This window comes from Ptiloglossa arizonensis, chromosome 3 (assembly GCF_051014685.1).
Source record: "Ptiloglossa arizonensis isolate GNS036 chromosome 3, iyPtiAriz1_principal, whole genome shotgun sequence".
NCBI lineage: Eukaryota > Metazoa > Arthropoda > Insecta > Hymenoptera > Colletidae > Ptiloglossa > Ptiloglossa arizonensis.
Genome location: NC_135050.1, coordinates 20,440,265 through 20,455,157, shown reverse-complemented (window position 1 = coordinate 20,455,157; position 14,893 = coordinate 20,440,265). Strand labels below are relative to the sequence as shown.

The window sequence follows — 14,893 nt, the reverse complement described above, 5'->3', positions numbered from 1 at the left end:
TTGACCTCGAGTAACGTAGATTGAATTTTTTGAAATAGTACGATCTTTGAACGTTCGCGAAACACACTCGCCCTGCGAACGTATTAAAACTCGATCGAAGCTTTCGATGTTCGTGTACAATGCTCGGACAACTCGTGAAGTAATTCTAAACGAAGGATCGTTGGTTAAAAAATTCAGTTCACGGAGAATAATCAACAGTTTCCGAATCGAGGTATATTTTGATCAAAGAGTGTAACCGACGTTGAAAGTTTTCTCTTTGCAGAGACTGCCCGTTTCCATTTGTCCGACCGGTCGCGTTCCTATTTCACTTATGTAGCCGCACGGGACGTATTCTACTTATTCGCTGATACAACTCTGAACCGTTGTCGAGCAGTCACGGTCCTATTTCGCTTGTCCGGCCCGTGTCACTCGCGACACCTGCTGCGTTTGCCAAAGCAACGCTCAGCTACGCGTTCGGTTCGCGCGAGCTTATCAACCGTATTATTAACAAATAATGGGAAACGGAAAGGAACAAAAAAAAAAAGAAAATAGAAAACGAGACAACGAACGCCGATGTAATTACGGAAGTTCTCCCGCGAGACTTCGATAATGGAATTCTAAACAGAGACCGGCGTGCACGTCGACGACAGAGGAATTTGCGAAGCTGCAGCTTTCAGAAGTTCTCGAGATTCTTCGATACGAGAAATAGGCGAACGGTAGCGTCAGGTTTCGCGATAACGACACGCCCGCGGACTTTCAATGCGCTTTCGCGGACAATCCGAGAATAGGAAAATTATCGATGCGAAAAGCGAATACAAAGGAATCTCATTTTCGGACGACTGAATACCGCTTCGGAAAAAGGAGTACCGAGGCGTACGTATGGTCTTTTTGTAACTCATAAAGCGGCATAGAAGTAACGGGGCCACCCTGTCCCCCGACACCCCCTCGTAAAGGAACCGAATTCACCGACGAAACCTTTCCAATTCGCCTCCCGCTTTCGATCGTGGAATATAGAAGAAGCGAACCACCCCCCTCCCTTCTCATTTTATTCTTACCGTAACGATGGAGAATCTTCGATAGCGAAATACTCGGAAAATCTCGGTGGAAGCTCCGTTGAAAGCGATACGTTCTCGACCGATCAGGATCCCGCGAAGGGATACGTGCAATTTTTGTCGAAAATGAATTCCGAGACACGTTTCTCGCGCGGATTTTTCGAGAATCCGGTCAAGGGACACGCGTTCGAGAAATCGCTCGTTACTCAACAACGCGGGCAATTTTCGCGAAAACGTCGAGTCGAAATGAATTTTTTATACCGGCGAGATTACACTTGGCGACATTTTACAATATCAACGGCACGACAGAACCGCTAAATATTTGAACTTCCGGCAACGTTCCCTCTACGGAGCTCGACTTCCACCGGTCAATAGCGATTGATCGTGACTTCGCATCGAACACTGGACGCGTACAGGAACGCATCTATAATGGATCTGGGCTCCTTTTAGAATGTTTGGCACGACCTTCTTCCGTTGGCTTGACCTTTGAAAGAAACGACTATCCTCGCGGCATATGTGCACTGCATCGAAGAACGTCCGTGAATCCTAAATCCAAATTTTTCGTAAACCGCGGTAGAAGTAACGCTAGTTGGAAACGAAATGTAGGTTTCGAATTGCTCAAAAATCAACCTGTAATACGAACATCGTAACGAGTCACAGTAAACCAAATAATAATAATAATAATAATAATAATAATGCATCGTTATCGTACTAAGATTGTACACTTTAAAGAAAGAAAAACAAAATCAATGATACGTTCGGTATAAAGACTAAACGTATCTATATGCTGGTATTAACGTAACAAACGAATAAAAAATTAAGAGAAGAGAGAAGAAAATGAAAGAAAAGTAAAAATATAAATAAGTATACAAGAGAATAGAAACAAAAGTAAAGTAAGAACGCAAACAGGATTATTTTTAACCTGCGTTTGTTCTCTTCTCCCAATTTCTCATTTTTTAAAAGTCCCGAAACACGAAAGTGAATCTCCCGGACAGGATAAGTTGCACTTTGCCTCTGATATTTATGCACCAGGGGTCAGGAACGCTTTTAATTCATTTTATATCGACTGCCTCCGGTATTAAATATTTGGGCAATAAGATTGTAATTCCCGTTGCTGGAGCTGCGCGTTATCAACGTATTTTATCAGAAACAACGCCGCGGCATTAATTATGCACCGGGATGATACATCCGGTACAATTGGTTGGTCCCTGGCCAAACGGCAATCGCAGAATCAGCGAACGCAATTTGCCAATAGTTCAACGGACGTTACGGTGCGCCTCGATTTATAATCCACCGTTTCAACTCGAGCGACAATGTAGAGCGGAAAAAAATGTGCTCCTGCAGGAACGAAATGAATTTGGTCGGCTCGCGTCACTCGATGAAGTACAAACGAAGAAAGAGGGCCAATAAACGACATCTTCGATGTTGCTGACGAGACGATCGGGGGAGAGAGCCCGAAAGCCGTCGAGTTTCTCAACTTATTCAACCAAATAACAGAGCCAATAACCGGCCGGAAGTATATTGGACGTTATTAGAGGGAAAAGTATTTACTTAGGCATATCCGTTCAGTTTGTCGAGAACCTCCGGAGAGGGTTCCCTTAGGAAAATCGTTTCCATTATGAAGTCGAGCGAGGAATTTTATCGTCCTTTTGAAACAAATAAGAGTCGACGTTTCCTTTGTAATATAAAATCAACTCGCGACTGCTGCCGGGAAGCACTCGGTGAAATTTTCGAAACAAATTGGCCAACTTGTCGTTCAACTTTATATTCTTCGTGACGTTGAAAGATGAAAAACTCGAGGCATTTATCAGTACGACTACGCAGTGCGAACAACGTTACGTGGAAATCCAATTAAAAATCTCGTCCCCGGGAGAACTATCGGCCAAGTTGGTTGAAGTAAAGTAAAGTTATTCGGTAAACGATATCGTGAATAAACGTGTCGCAGGAATTGCGTACTTTTAATAACACGTTTCGATCGTTCAACGCTCCGCGAAGAAACGTAATATCTCTATCGATGCTTCGGATTTCGTCTTAATATTCCGCAACGACATTCTTCGTAGGTTGAATTTTACGAAAATGCGTACGAAATAGTATCGATGCTTCGATATCGCGTTGCGGTATATTCACCCTTGAACGAACGAAGCGGCAAAGAGCTCGTGCACGCGATCGATTATTTAGAACGTCGATCCTGCGGTGATAGCTACGGTAACTAATGTCGGTAAATACGAGGGAAACAAATAAACGCTGTATGTAACTTCGATACGCGACTGCGTAAATCGTCGCGCGATCAAGGCCGGAGTTGTCGAGTTATCGAACTGGATGTTCGTGTGTGCTCATCGCCCCAAGGGATGAAAGGACGTGCCTCGAAGCCACGATGCACAACCCGGAAGTATCCGTGCCTCGGTTCCTTCGCGATGTCTCGTCGCGACGCTTCGCAGCATCCAGGACCGCGCGGAGGATCACCGAGAAGGCGACGATACGGGTTGAGAGGGTCGAAGTGTTGGACGGATGGGTTTCCATCGAAAAGCAAAATCGCTTCACGGTACCGCGAATCCGCCTATTCGATCATCGTTCCAGAATCGTCGGAACGTCTTTTCAGGAGCCAGCCGGATTCACGGATCGGGAGATTTTATTACGCAGTTCCTCGTTGCATCGACCGGGCGAGTTTCGACAACGATGGGTTTCTCGTTCGTTGTCATCGAGGTGGCGGTCCCTCCGAGCGTAGCGTACCAAAGAATCTATATGGAGTCGCGCGAGAAATTCACGACGAGCTCGTTGAGATACCGAAGACGATAATGGCAGAGGATCGAGCGGAAAGTAAATCTCTGCAATCCGTTCGGGGACGTGTCGCACGATTCGCTTGGGAGGTTATCGAATTTCAGGATCGAGTGATCAATTAACAGAAGCGATTTCAGTGGACTTGACAACAATAGCAACGAGATAGAAGTGGGCTCGTCCTTCGACGAACTGGAATTAATTTTTCGAAACGTTGTAATTTTGAAATTCTTTCGCGAGAATTGGTGAAAGGAATCAGTACAGGAGTTCGAGAGTGATAAATACTCTTGACGTTTCGATCGGAGGGGTCCTCTTCTGAAGGAAAGAATAACGTATAAACTAAGAAGTACAAAAGTGAATATAAAATACAAATGAGAAGTAACGCGAGCGTAAAGATTCGAGCTATCGGAATTAAATAGAAACGTAAGCAAGATAACTGAATTATCAGATCTTCGATACTGATAACACTTGCTCGACCTTTATATTTTTCACACGCAAACTTATTTTTCCCGATCGCGCGCATTAAATTCAAATCGCTTCGAGTTACCATCGCGAACTTCATTTACCGAAAGCCTTCTCTACGAAAACGATTTTTCTACTAATCGAACGTGAATCCGGTAAAATCGGATACGACGTAATTTCCAAGCGTAAGAGGAAATCTGCGCTCTTCCCGTTGTTTCGAGAAAACGTACAAAACGTACAAAAATAAGGTAACGCCGATCGATCTGTACTACGCCCACCGGTCAAAGTTTTCGTCACTTCCTCCGTGCGGAGATTTTCTACTCACCGTAAAGTCTCCGCGCTCGACTTCCGTTTCCAGCTTCCGTTCTCCGTTTCCGACAAATTCCCAGCGCGGAGGAACGATTAGAGATCTCCGCGCCCGACGCAAAATCAAGAACCGTGGATCATTGGAAACGCCCAACTTCTACGGGACGATCGACTCGGTCCATGTGTGCGCGCGATGGTGAGGAATGGTGCTGCACCGCTGGTCGACGGATACTGACGCTTTGCGGTCGAACCGAGGTGACTAGACGAACGCCAGCTGTCAGTAGTTACGGTTAAACTGGAGTCGGATAGGAATATCGTGCCAACAGCCATACGCCGGTCGAAAGTTCCGCGGATGTTAATATTATCGAGATTCGACGGTAAACTGCACCAGAGATGTACAACAGACGTTGCAGGGAATCCTTTCACGTGTTACCTGGACCAGTGTAGAGTAAGATCCTTGCTCGAAGGAATCGAACTTCACCGCTGCGACGAATCGCGACGAATTTCGAGCTGTCGCGATGTGTGTTAGAAGCGGCGGTGGATTCAATTCAGTGGAATCGTTTCTTCAAAAATATCTACGAAACTGAAGCCAATTTTCTCGATGGAAGAAGTTATTCGATACGTCGACTTCTATAACAGATCTCAAAATCATCGAAATCGATGAGTAGGTAACCGTTCAACAAGTGGACCCAAGATTTCTTTCAGTTGAAATAAAAGGTGTCGTTAAACGTTCGAAAGAAATTATCAAAATTGAATCGCAATAATGTTTAATCACGCAACCTTCGTGTCGCAGACTGTTCATTTTTATATCTGTTGTTTAAACATACACGAAGAGGGTAAGAAATTATCCTAGCAAGTAATTAAAAATATTTGAAATAGGTTTTAACTACCTTTTCCAAGGTTTGATTTCTTCAAGTTCTCGGTTACGGTTCTTTTCAACGTTATCGATTCAAATTGAAATAAAATTACAACATTATAAACGGGAAGAATAATAACTAACGCGTCGACAGTTATTACGTTCGCGGGTGATAGCGATTCAGATAGATCGACGTTTAACGAACATGTTGAATCTGGATTAGATTTTGCGCGGAAACCGAGCACACAGTGGAATGTTTCCTTCGACGGTTACGTCAAATAGAATAGCTTTTAAAGCTGATAGGATGAATAAAACATAGCCTAACCTACATACTCCACAATCAAGCTACGATTATGATAAACTATACAGAAGGAAGATCGCAGCCAATTTACTCGTATTATTCGCCATGTAATTACCGATTGCATTGCGTCGCTACCGGCAATACAATTCGTAATTACGTACTAAATAATATCGATTGCTCGGGTCTCACCACGTGGAGATTGGCTGCGTATTGAGACCCGCCCTAACTGCATCCCAACCACCCTTCTTTTACGTGGAATTTTCATTTACGTACATTTCCCCAAAATAAGATTTAAAAAATGTCGCAATTCAATCAGCGTTCGGAGAACTAACGAGGAAGATAATTTTTGCAAGAATTTGTCTAGAAAAGGCTAACTATGATACGAGGCAATTTAAAATAGAGCATCGTGTTTTGCAGGAGATAGATAAAACTATGCAATTGCACGAATAAAACCTGCTTACTATTTATAATTGAGTTCGTTGTATACTTCTACACCCGTTAATTCAATTATTTAATTTTATTTTCTCGCGTATAACAAATAATAGGTAGTCATACAAAATAGTAGGTAGTAGAAAAGTTATACAAAAATATTCTTCAAGTTATCGATATCATTGGAGCGATCGTATTTTACCGCATTAAAATGTAAATTATTTTCAGACAGAAAAAAGCAAGAACGAACACACGGTATTATCGATTCTACTGAAAAATGTGCCGAAAAATTGGTATAAAATATCGAATCGCAGTATTTGCATACTTTTCAGCGCAATTTTTTTCATTTTTTTTTTTTTTACTATTTTTTTAAATTATGGTACGGTTACTTGCACACTTTAATCGATGCAAAGAATTCCAAATATGTATGAATATAGATACTATTACATTACATAAATATTTTTGCAAACCAATTGCCGTTGAAAAAATAACTTTATTTCGCAGCAACTCGAATAACGAAAAACTACTATCGCGAGTGTTGCAGTAGTTGGCTAAATTTATCACCGGTCAAATAGCAGTTTTGTCAAATTTGATTTCATGAAAAATGAAACGTATCGTTTTTCGACACTCGATGTACGATACGATAACAAACGAACAAAAAAACACGCAGTTGCACAATTCTTGTAATTACATCCGCAACCGTGAGTGGTCCGTTCTTTCTCGCGCGACACTAATTTATTAAATAGAGAATAAAAAATACTCCCGGCAGCAGCCGCACGGGTGCTTCCTCATTTGCAACATTAATTTCTTAAATACGAAATTAAAAAATTCTCAATAAAAATCGTGGAGGGCCCTTCGTTATACACGACATTAATTTATGGAATATAAAATGAAAAAGTTTTCGAGAGCAGCCGCGTAGAGTGGTTCGTTATACGCAATACTTATCCAATCTCGTGCACCCGTGTTAAATAATTCGCAACGTTGAATTTAACAAGTCGGTGTAGCTATCCCGGGCTGCACGGAATCACACTTTAGGCAACTAATTCAGCTGCTTTGTGATTCTGGAAGGGACCCCAGTGGTAAATTGTGGCCGTTTCATAGGTCGCGACTCTAATTGAAAGAAAACCACGAACAGTTCACGTCGTGGCACCCGTTCGAAACAACTTGGACTCGTAACGCGAGAACCACGTTAAATCGAACGCGATCGATTCTCATTGATCCGAACACTAAAAGCAATCGCGATCAATCTTTATTAACCGCAATTCCGTTCTCGAAACAAACGCGATCCGTACTTTAATTATCCGCGACACTGAAGGCAATCGGGGCCGATGCTTATTAAGAGCAACGTTGACCTGCAAGTAAACGCGACCCGTTTTCATAATTTTCGAGCGTAATTTAAATCGGCTCTCATTCGTAAGACTAATTTCAACCGCGACCAACTCTGATCCGCGACACCAATTTAAACCGCGATCGGTTCTCATCCGCAACGTTAATTTAAACCACACTCGGTACTCGTTCGCAACACTAATTCAAACCGCGAATTGGCCAACGTCACCCAGTGAGAGGTCACGTGCGGTGCGTGTAAAATGTAGGTACGCGAATCGACGAAGAAACAAATTACGATAAAAATTCGATAACATATAAAAATCGATACCTAAAGCACTCATCGCGTTGATTCTCAGACACGAATACGACTCGAACCGAGTATCGAAGTTCGCCTTTGTTCCAGACCTTTCTGTCTTTAAAATGTTCAGCTTTAAAGATTCGTTGCAACTATAATTTTTACAATTCCTTCGTTCTCGAGAATCTTCGTTCGTCTCACGCGAAACCTAACCCCGATCCAAAAAGCCCTCCACGGAACGAAACCCTGACCCTCCTAAAAGCCCTACACCGAAGTCCTACTCAATCCTGTACCTCCCGTACCATTCAACCTTTCGCGTTTCCTCGCAAGTTATCCCGAAGGATACCCCGTGAGGAAACCCCAGAGACACCGCGTAAAGGTGGTGTGAGTGGATTTGACCGGCTCAGGATCCCAACTTAACCAAAGTTCCTCGTGCGAAGCACGTACCTGAGGGTATCTGCAACGCTAGGTCAGTTCCATCGGGGCGTTTTGTCCAGACAACAGGTTTTGGAACTGCACCATATGGTCGGGTGCACTGATATAGCTGTCCAAACACCTTTAACGGCTTCTTATTTGCAACTATGATTGATCTGCCCTGACGCTTACCTACTTTTATCCAGCAACACACGCCAGAAGATAAGTTACCTACACTTGACTCTAGGTGAAAAAAAAAAATGGTAAAAGTATATTTCCTTAAACGTAACACATTTCACGGTTTTCACGTATAACCTTCGGATACTCAAACCTAATCTAGAGAGATGTTTGGATAAGCCTCTGATACTAGAGCTTACTTCTAACTTGGACCTGCTCTAAGGTACATACCTATTTCCTCGAATCGATTGACAATAGGCCAGCGATCATTGCGTATACGTGTACGTAAATATTTATTATTCAACGCATTGATGAAACGTAGTCGTTGATGAAATTTATCGTATATAATTTCATTTCATTGCATTGCTATGCAAAGAAATATGTAATGCAATCGCGCGAACAATTGTTACCTAGACATGGTGACGAGTGAACGAATAATCTGGTGAACGATGGTCTGATCATCTCGTCGTGGTCATTTCCTTCGTTCGTGCAAGTGGCACCTTGAACGAGTTCAGGCAATGAACACGGAAATATCACTCCGTACATCGCAAACCAGAAAGAGTGGTTAATATGTAAATGTAGCGTGTAACGAGATAGCGTTCGTTCGTTCTTTCTCATTTTATTTTCGATTAAAACCACTGGACCTTTTTATTCGTGGAAAATCAAGAGCAAAGATTTAGTATGCATTAGATTTGGAAAACAATATTATTACGGAAGAGAATTTCATCAAAATTTGGTAGTAAATTTGATTGAAGTAAATTTATGAAATTACCGATTAAAATATTGTATTATTCTCAAGAGATTCTGTCGTCGAAGTAAATTTATTAAGTCACGAGAAACAAAAAAAGTACACGCACAACTCACCGTTCGTTGAATGCGATCGAGTAAATACCTCAACGATGCTTGTCAGGTCGTCCCGGACGTTCCATTCCGATGTCATCGGGGATGTTTCGGACCCATGGACGTCGATTCTTTTCCCTCGATTGTAAAAGTAAAGAGAGTCGATGCTCCACAGGGAATTTACAATGCTCGATAAACATAATACCTAACTCGCGTGTCCCTGAAATCTCAACGAAACTCTACTCGGAGTCGTGCTCCGAAAAACAATACTATATCGGTATAGGCTACAATTAAATTGTAAACAGAAAGTTAAGACGATGTTTAATTTCACGGTAACTTATCTCCATTATATTTTCCTAGCGCCACATTCGTGTAATAAATCCACTCGTGTACAACCTGTACAAAATACCGGCCTGAAACTCGCTTACGGAGCATGCAAATACCATCACGTTACACTTTTATTTGAACAATCTCGTTGGTTAAATACGAAACGAGGATACACACTTTGCGTTTGCTGACCGATGTTCCAAATTTCCTCCAGCGCAACACTTTCGTATCCGCTCGAACTCCTACTTACAAACTGTAATTATCGTATTACTATAACTCGTTCTCCCGGACGATTCGCTCGTTACAAACGTTTAACTCCGAGCAAGCAGTTATCGCACTCACCGTGGAACATTTTCTACAATAATTGTTATTCCTATTAAAATGTTTTTCGTTCATTTTTCCACTACCCCTACTGTTATTCCTTCTGAACTTTACACTTCGCTGCTTATTCTATTCCAATTCACTTTGCGCTATTTTACTTTCTCACCGATTTAATTATCTTGTATATTTATTCTCACGGTACTCTTCTCTCCTCCGTCCCCCGTTCTTTGTTCTTTCATCGCATTCTTATATCACGTCGAAAAGTTAGACTCATAATAGCGCATAGTTGTACCTCGCCTTTGTACAGAATGTACGCTTAATTTTATTTTCCTTTCATTCTTTACCTTTTTCCTTCGCTCGGCACTTGTTATTTTTTCTCTTTTCGACGTGTACGATCTCTGTACAATAAACGCGTGTTATTATCGTACCTGTTATCTACCCTGTGCGTTCGTTTACACTTTCCAACATATCATTCGAGAAAGTGAGCGTTTCTGAACCCATGTTCGCGCGACTCGTTTCCTTTCCTCTGAACGAATAGTATAGTCTCCGCAAGTTCGGACACCTATTTCCGGAATACTTTGGCGTAGTTTCGGAGCAAGGTTCAGCGATCGCGTTACGGTCGCGACAGTTCCCTTTGCGCAGCCCTGTCGTCTTTTGAAATATACACCTCGGCCTGCACAAATCTCGTAATTGAGTCGTTATTATTAAATTCGACGTCTGGTCTGCAACGTGCACGTGCAATTACGACCGCTGGGATTAATTTACACACGTGCACGAAAGGGAAACGGGGGTAGACTGTTTGCGTTCGGTAGCAGCTTGAATTCCGATCGAAGTTCGGCTGTAGGAACAGTCGTATTGTTTTCTGCGCGAACTCACGTCGAAATTTATCTTCGTGAAAGTTTCCCGGCCCTCGTCCCGATGCATCCGAAGAGTTCTCCTATCTCTCGAGATTTTAAACACGGATGGAGCACGTAGCACGGAACGTTTACCAAAGACTCGAGCCACCGTCTCATCTTTGGATAAACGAACTCGACGCACAAGTGGGTTTCGAATCCGTCTGTTCTTGGTCGACTCTATATACGAGATCACGCGTGCTCTTCCTCGAGTGCACGAGAAGAGAACGGCTGGGTCGTAACTCGCCGAAAATAATCAAACGAACGAACGCGAGCACCGATCGAGAACATGTCCTCCTCGAGTCGCGAGAGGAAACGCTACGTGGAAATTTAACACGGAAATTTCGATGAGATAATACCGCGGTAACGTACAGAGAACGATTTCTTTCGAGGTTTGGTCTCGACGATCGTTAATCATTTGCGAGCACACTGTGTCTTTCAACCCTTTCGCTGCGACCAACCACTTCGTTCAATATATACAAGTTTATCGAGAAGTTAAGAATATCTTGCTTCGTGGAAAAGTTCTTCTTTTCTGAAAATCGTTGCGAAGGAAACCTTCGAGAGGTGAACTTGAACGATGACTTTGGAAAAGTATTTTCTAAAGTAACGATATATAAATAAAAAAAAAGCAGACTCGTTTCCAGACTCGAGGGGTTAAGAAACCGTTGAATTTTCTCTATTGAATTTCCCGAGGATCTCGAAAGCAGAAAATCCGTAGATAAAGTTGCACGTGCATTCTTTCATCGTGATGCATTTTTGAACGCTGTTTTAACGTGAAACATCGACCAATCCTCGCCAACATTACAGTGTACGGTTAAATATCGGTCGATATTAAAACGACTCGCGTTACACGTTTCAATAATCGTGGTAACGCAAACACAATTCGTCGCGCGAGGAACCAACCGCGCGAATTTTTCATCCGCCTCGCGGTTTCGGTTCTAAATTCACGTTGTCGTGAAATTGATACAATATTTCGTAAAACGCAAAGAAATACCCGGGACGGGTCGTTGCGACGCGGTCGCCTCGTATTTTCTTTCAATTTGCACGCACGGTTAAACGCGATTCAAATATTATATATCGCTGTCACGTCTGGTTCTCGGGGTACGCGCGTGAAATCAAAATATGTCAGCCGCGAAGAAACGTGTCGTGGTACGATTCCCCATAGAGGATCCCCGTGCACCCTGAACCTCCGGGTCCATTGGTCGTCGAACACGTAACCCGCGTTATTCTCGAGCCCGTTTACCGGTTTCCCTGGAACGCCGATCGGAAAGTGGTCCTTCCGTTTGCATTTCCGCGCACCGCGATAAATCGATCCTTAACCTTTTATTTCGTCGACAATGCCTTCTTATCGGTCGCTGCCAGAAGCAAAGAGCTCATCCACGTCGCGTTCTCAACCGTGGATCGAGACGAAATCTGTTCCTTGTTGACCACGATATATCTATTACGTATCTATTACGAAGATACGATGGAAGGAGAGAGGACACGAGTGTTTGAGAATCTGTTGCGTTTATATCAGAAAAGTGTCGACTCCATCGAAGCGCGGGAAGCAGTGGTCCTTGTACGGTGGAAAGATTCCAATGATTTCTCGCGGAAAGATCGAACATCTTGGACCGCGAGTTATCTTTAAACGAGGGTTCGTACGGTGTCGAGACTGGTGTTGATTCAATCTTAATCTGTATGCACTAATTTGTACGTATTGTCTCAATATTCGCGGTAAAACCGAAAATGTGATTCCACGTGGGAAAATGTGTCGAGAATATATTATAGAATAAAATTCATTCGTTCGTTCGAGGCTTTGTTTCCGAGAAAATCGGCTTCAACGAGTCGGCTATAATTCGAATCGTTTTTCTTCTTTAAACGTTTAACCGCGTAGAAATCGTCCGAATAGAGTCATGTCCGGACTTATTTTTATCGGGAGAGCCTTGCCAACGAATTAACAATGCTCTAACGACGATGCAACGAGAATTACAAGTTTTTCTTCCGCATCGGTAGCCGTCGCGCTGATAAGCGCGCGGCGTCGCTTTGAAGTTCGTTCAACCGGTTTTTAACTCGCCCGAGCCAAAGAAACGTAGCGACGGGGATGATTCGGTTTCTTTAACACCGTAATTTTCTCGTGCTAAAATTCTATCTTTGAGCGAGGAATTACCGTAGTAAGAGTTTTCTCTTATTTGCAACAGCTTCTTGTTCACGGATTACATCTTGAAGAGAAGTTTACTTCTCGGAGCAGCTACTTGACTTTCTTTCTCAAGATCGTGTCCCACTCTTTACGAAACACCGTACCAGCTACTTGTACGGACCTACCGGTCCTAGAAGGGTTCAAGTGGAAATTTTACTACTTTTAAAAAAGTTTATCGCCGTCCATAGCGAGCATGTTTGTCGCCGTCAAAGAAGGCGCCCCGGCGAGATACTTACTCGAAGTTAACTAACGATGAACACTGAAAGATAGAACTCGACACGGGGTATAAATAAACACGAGAGCTGCGCGCAAAATGTTGATGGAACTTTGATCGATTTTTTTCGATTCGATCTCCGATGATCCGAGTACGCGTCGATGTTCGTCGATCTTGTTTAATTCTCACGAACGAGAAGTACCTTTTAATTCTGTGTAATTTTTTTACGCTTCGAGCTATTCCTAAAGTAATCTAACAGAGTCCGACACGGTCGAGAAATATTGCTTCGAAACTAATAAGTACCCGTGATGCATTTTTGCCATTAGTAACGCATCTACATACGGGAGCTCTGCGGTAATGAAAAAAATTCCAATGCATAAAAGATAGGATCAATTCTATTCGCTCGAATTACATTCGGAACGAGATAGATCCCGGCAAAGGGACGACACAACGATTTCTAACCGAACGACCGAAAGCTCGGGCGAAAAACACATCGCCAGGAATTCGCGTACGCATTTGCTCAAAGTTCGAATCGATTGTCGTCACCAGCGACGGCTCGAAAAGTATTATGCAACGGACACACCGTAATCGAATCCACCGAACGTAATCTCGACTGTCTGGAGCCCCGATTAATTGGAGCGTATCGGCACTAACGAACACTGTAAAAATACACGATACGCGCCGATGGGTACGTGCCGTATAAACAAACGAGAAAAAAAATAAATAAAGCTGAATCGATGGAAAATAGACGAAGTGTTGACCGAGCTGTGTTGCACCGATTACTCCGCGTCCTCCGATCCAGCTCCGAGCTTCTTTCCTTCCTTGAGGTCCGCGTGGGGTTCAATGACCATTGAAAAAAGTAACGTGAACAAATCGTGGTGTCGTATTTCTCGCGACGTGCAGCCCGAAAGAAGAAATTCTTCGCACGTTCTACGGTAACGCGAGTGCAATGGAGTGGTGAGCGCCGTGGCGTCATTGTTCGGGTTGGACGGATAGGCAGGGCGAGGGGGAAGGGAAACAAACGCGACGACCGACGACGACAGCGGCGATACTGCATATTTAATAAAGGGTGCAGCCGTAGGCCGGCTGGAGGAAAAGTGGCGCGGGATGTTAAACACACCTGCGCATCGAAAGTTCGTCATGAATAATTCCGTTTGGTTCGTTTAACGCGGTCGCGGCGCTCGCGCGTAACTTCCGCCGGCTCACGCTCAACGATAATTGACTTTGCGTCTCGCCGGCTCTATTTATTTGCCCACCTTCGTAGCCTCACCCTGGTTTCACTGTTCCGCGTGGAGAGGGACACTGGTGACGCGGGAGGGACGAACGGTATAGAAAGGATCGAACAGCGCGCGCTAAACGAGCTCTAACCCCGGCAAAGACAGAGAAAACAACCAGTCGAGGCGAAGTTTAAATTGCGACCAGGGATCGAGTCGAGGCTTAATGGCTAATTGGTTCAAAAATTAAATCTTTCTCTCTCTCTCTCTCTCTCTCTCTCTCTCTCTATCTCTCTTTCTCTCTCGTTTATACTACCGACACCTCGAGTGCGTTGCAGTTACCAGTCAGACAACTACGACCCAGTCGTCGACTCTGTTGTCGAGAACAATAATACGTTTACGATGTCATCGTGACGACGACGACGACGACAACGGTGATTTTTAAATACGGAATTACGAGAATACTATATTTACGAGTTAATTGTACACGATATTTAACAATGTTACGGCAACGTTTCGACGAGAATCGGAGAATT

The 14,893-nt window shown here is 43.4% G+C and overlaps 1 protein-coding gene across 13 annotated transcripts in view; it reads left to right on the top strand.

The window, feature by feature from the left end:
- The window catches only part of LOC143144991 (disks large 1 tumor suppressor protein-like), a 796,996-nt gene that overhangs the window by 436,565 nt on the left and 345,538 nt on the right, over positions 1-14,893 (top strand). The window lies entirely within an intron of this gene.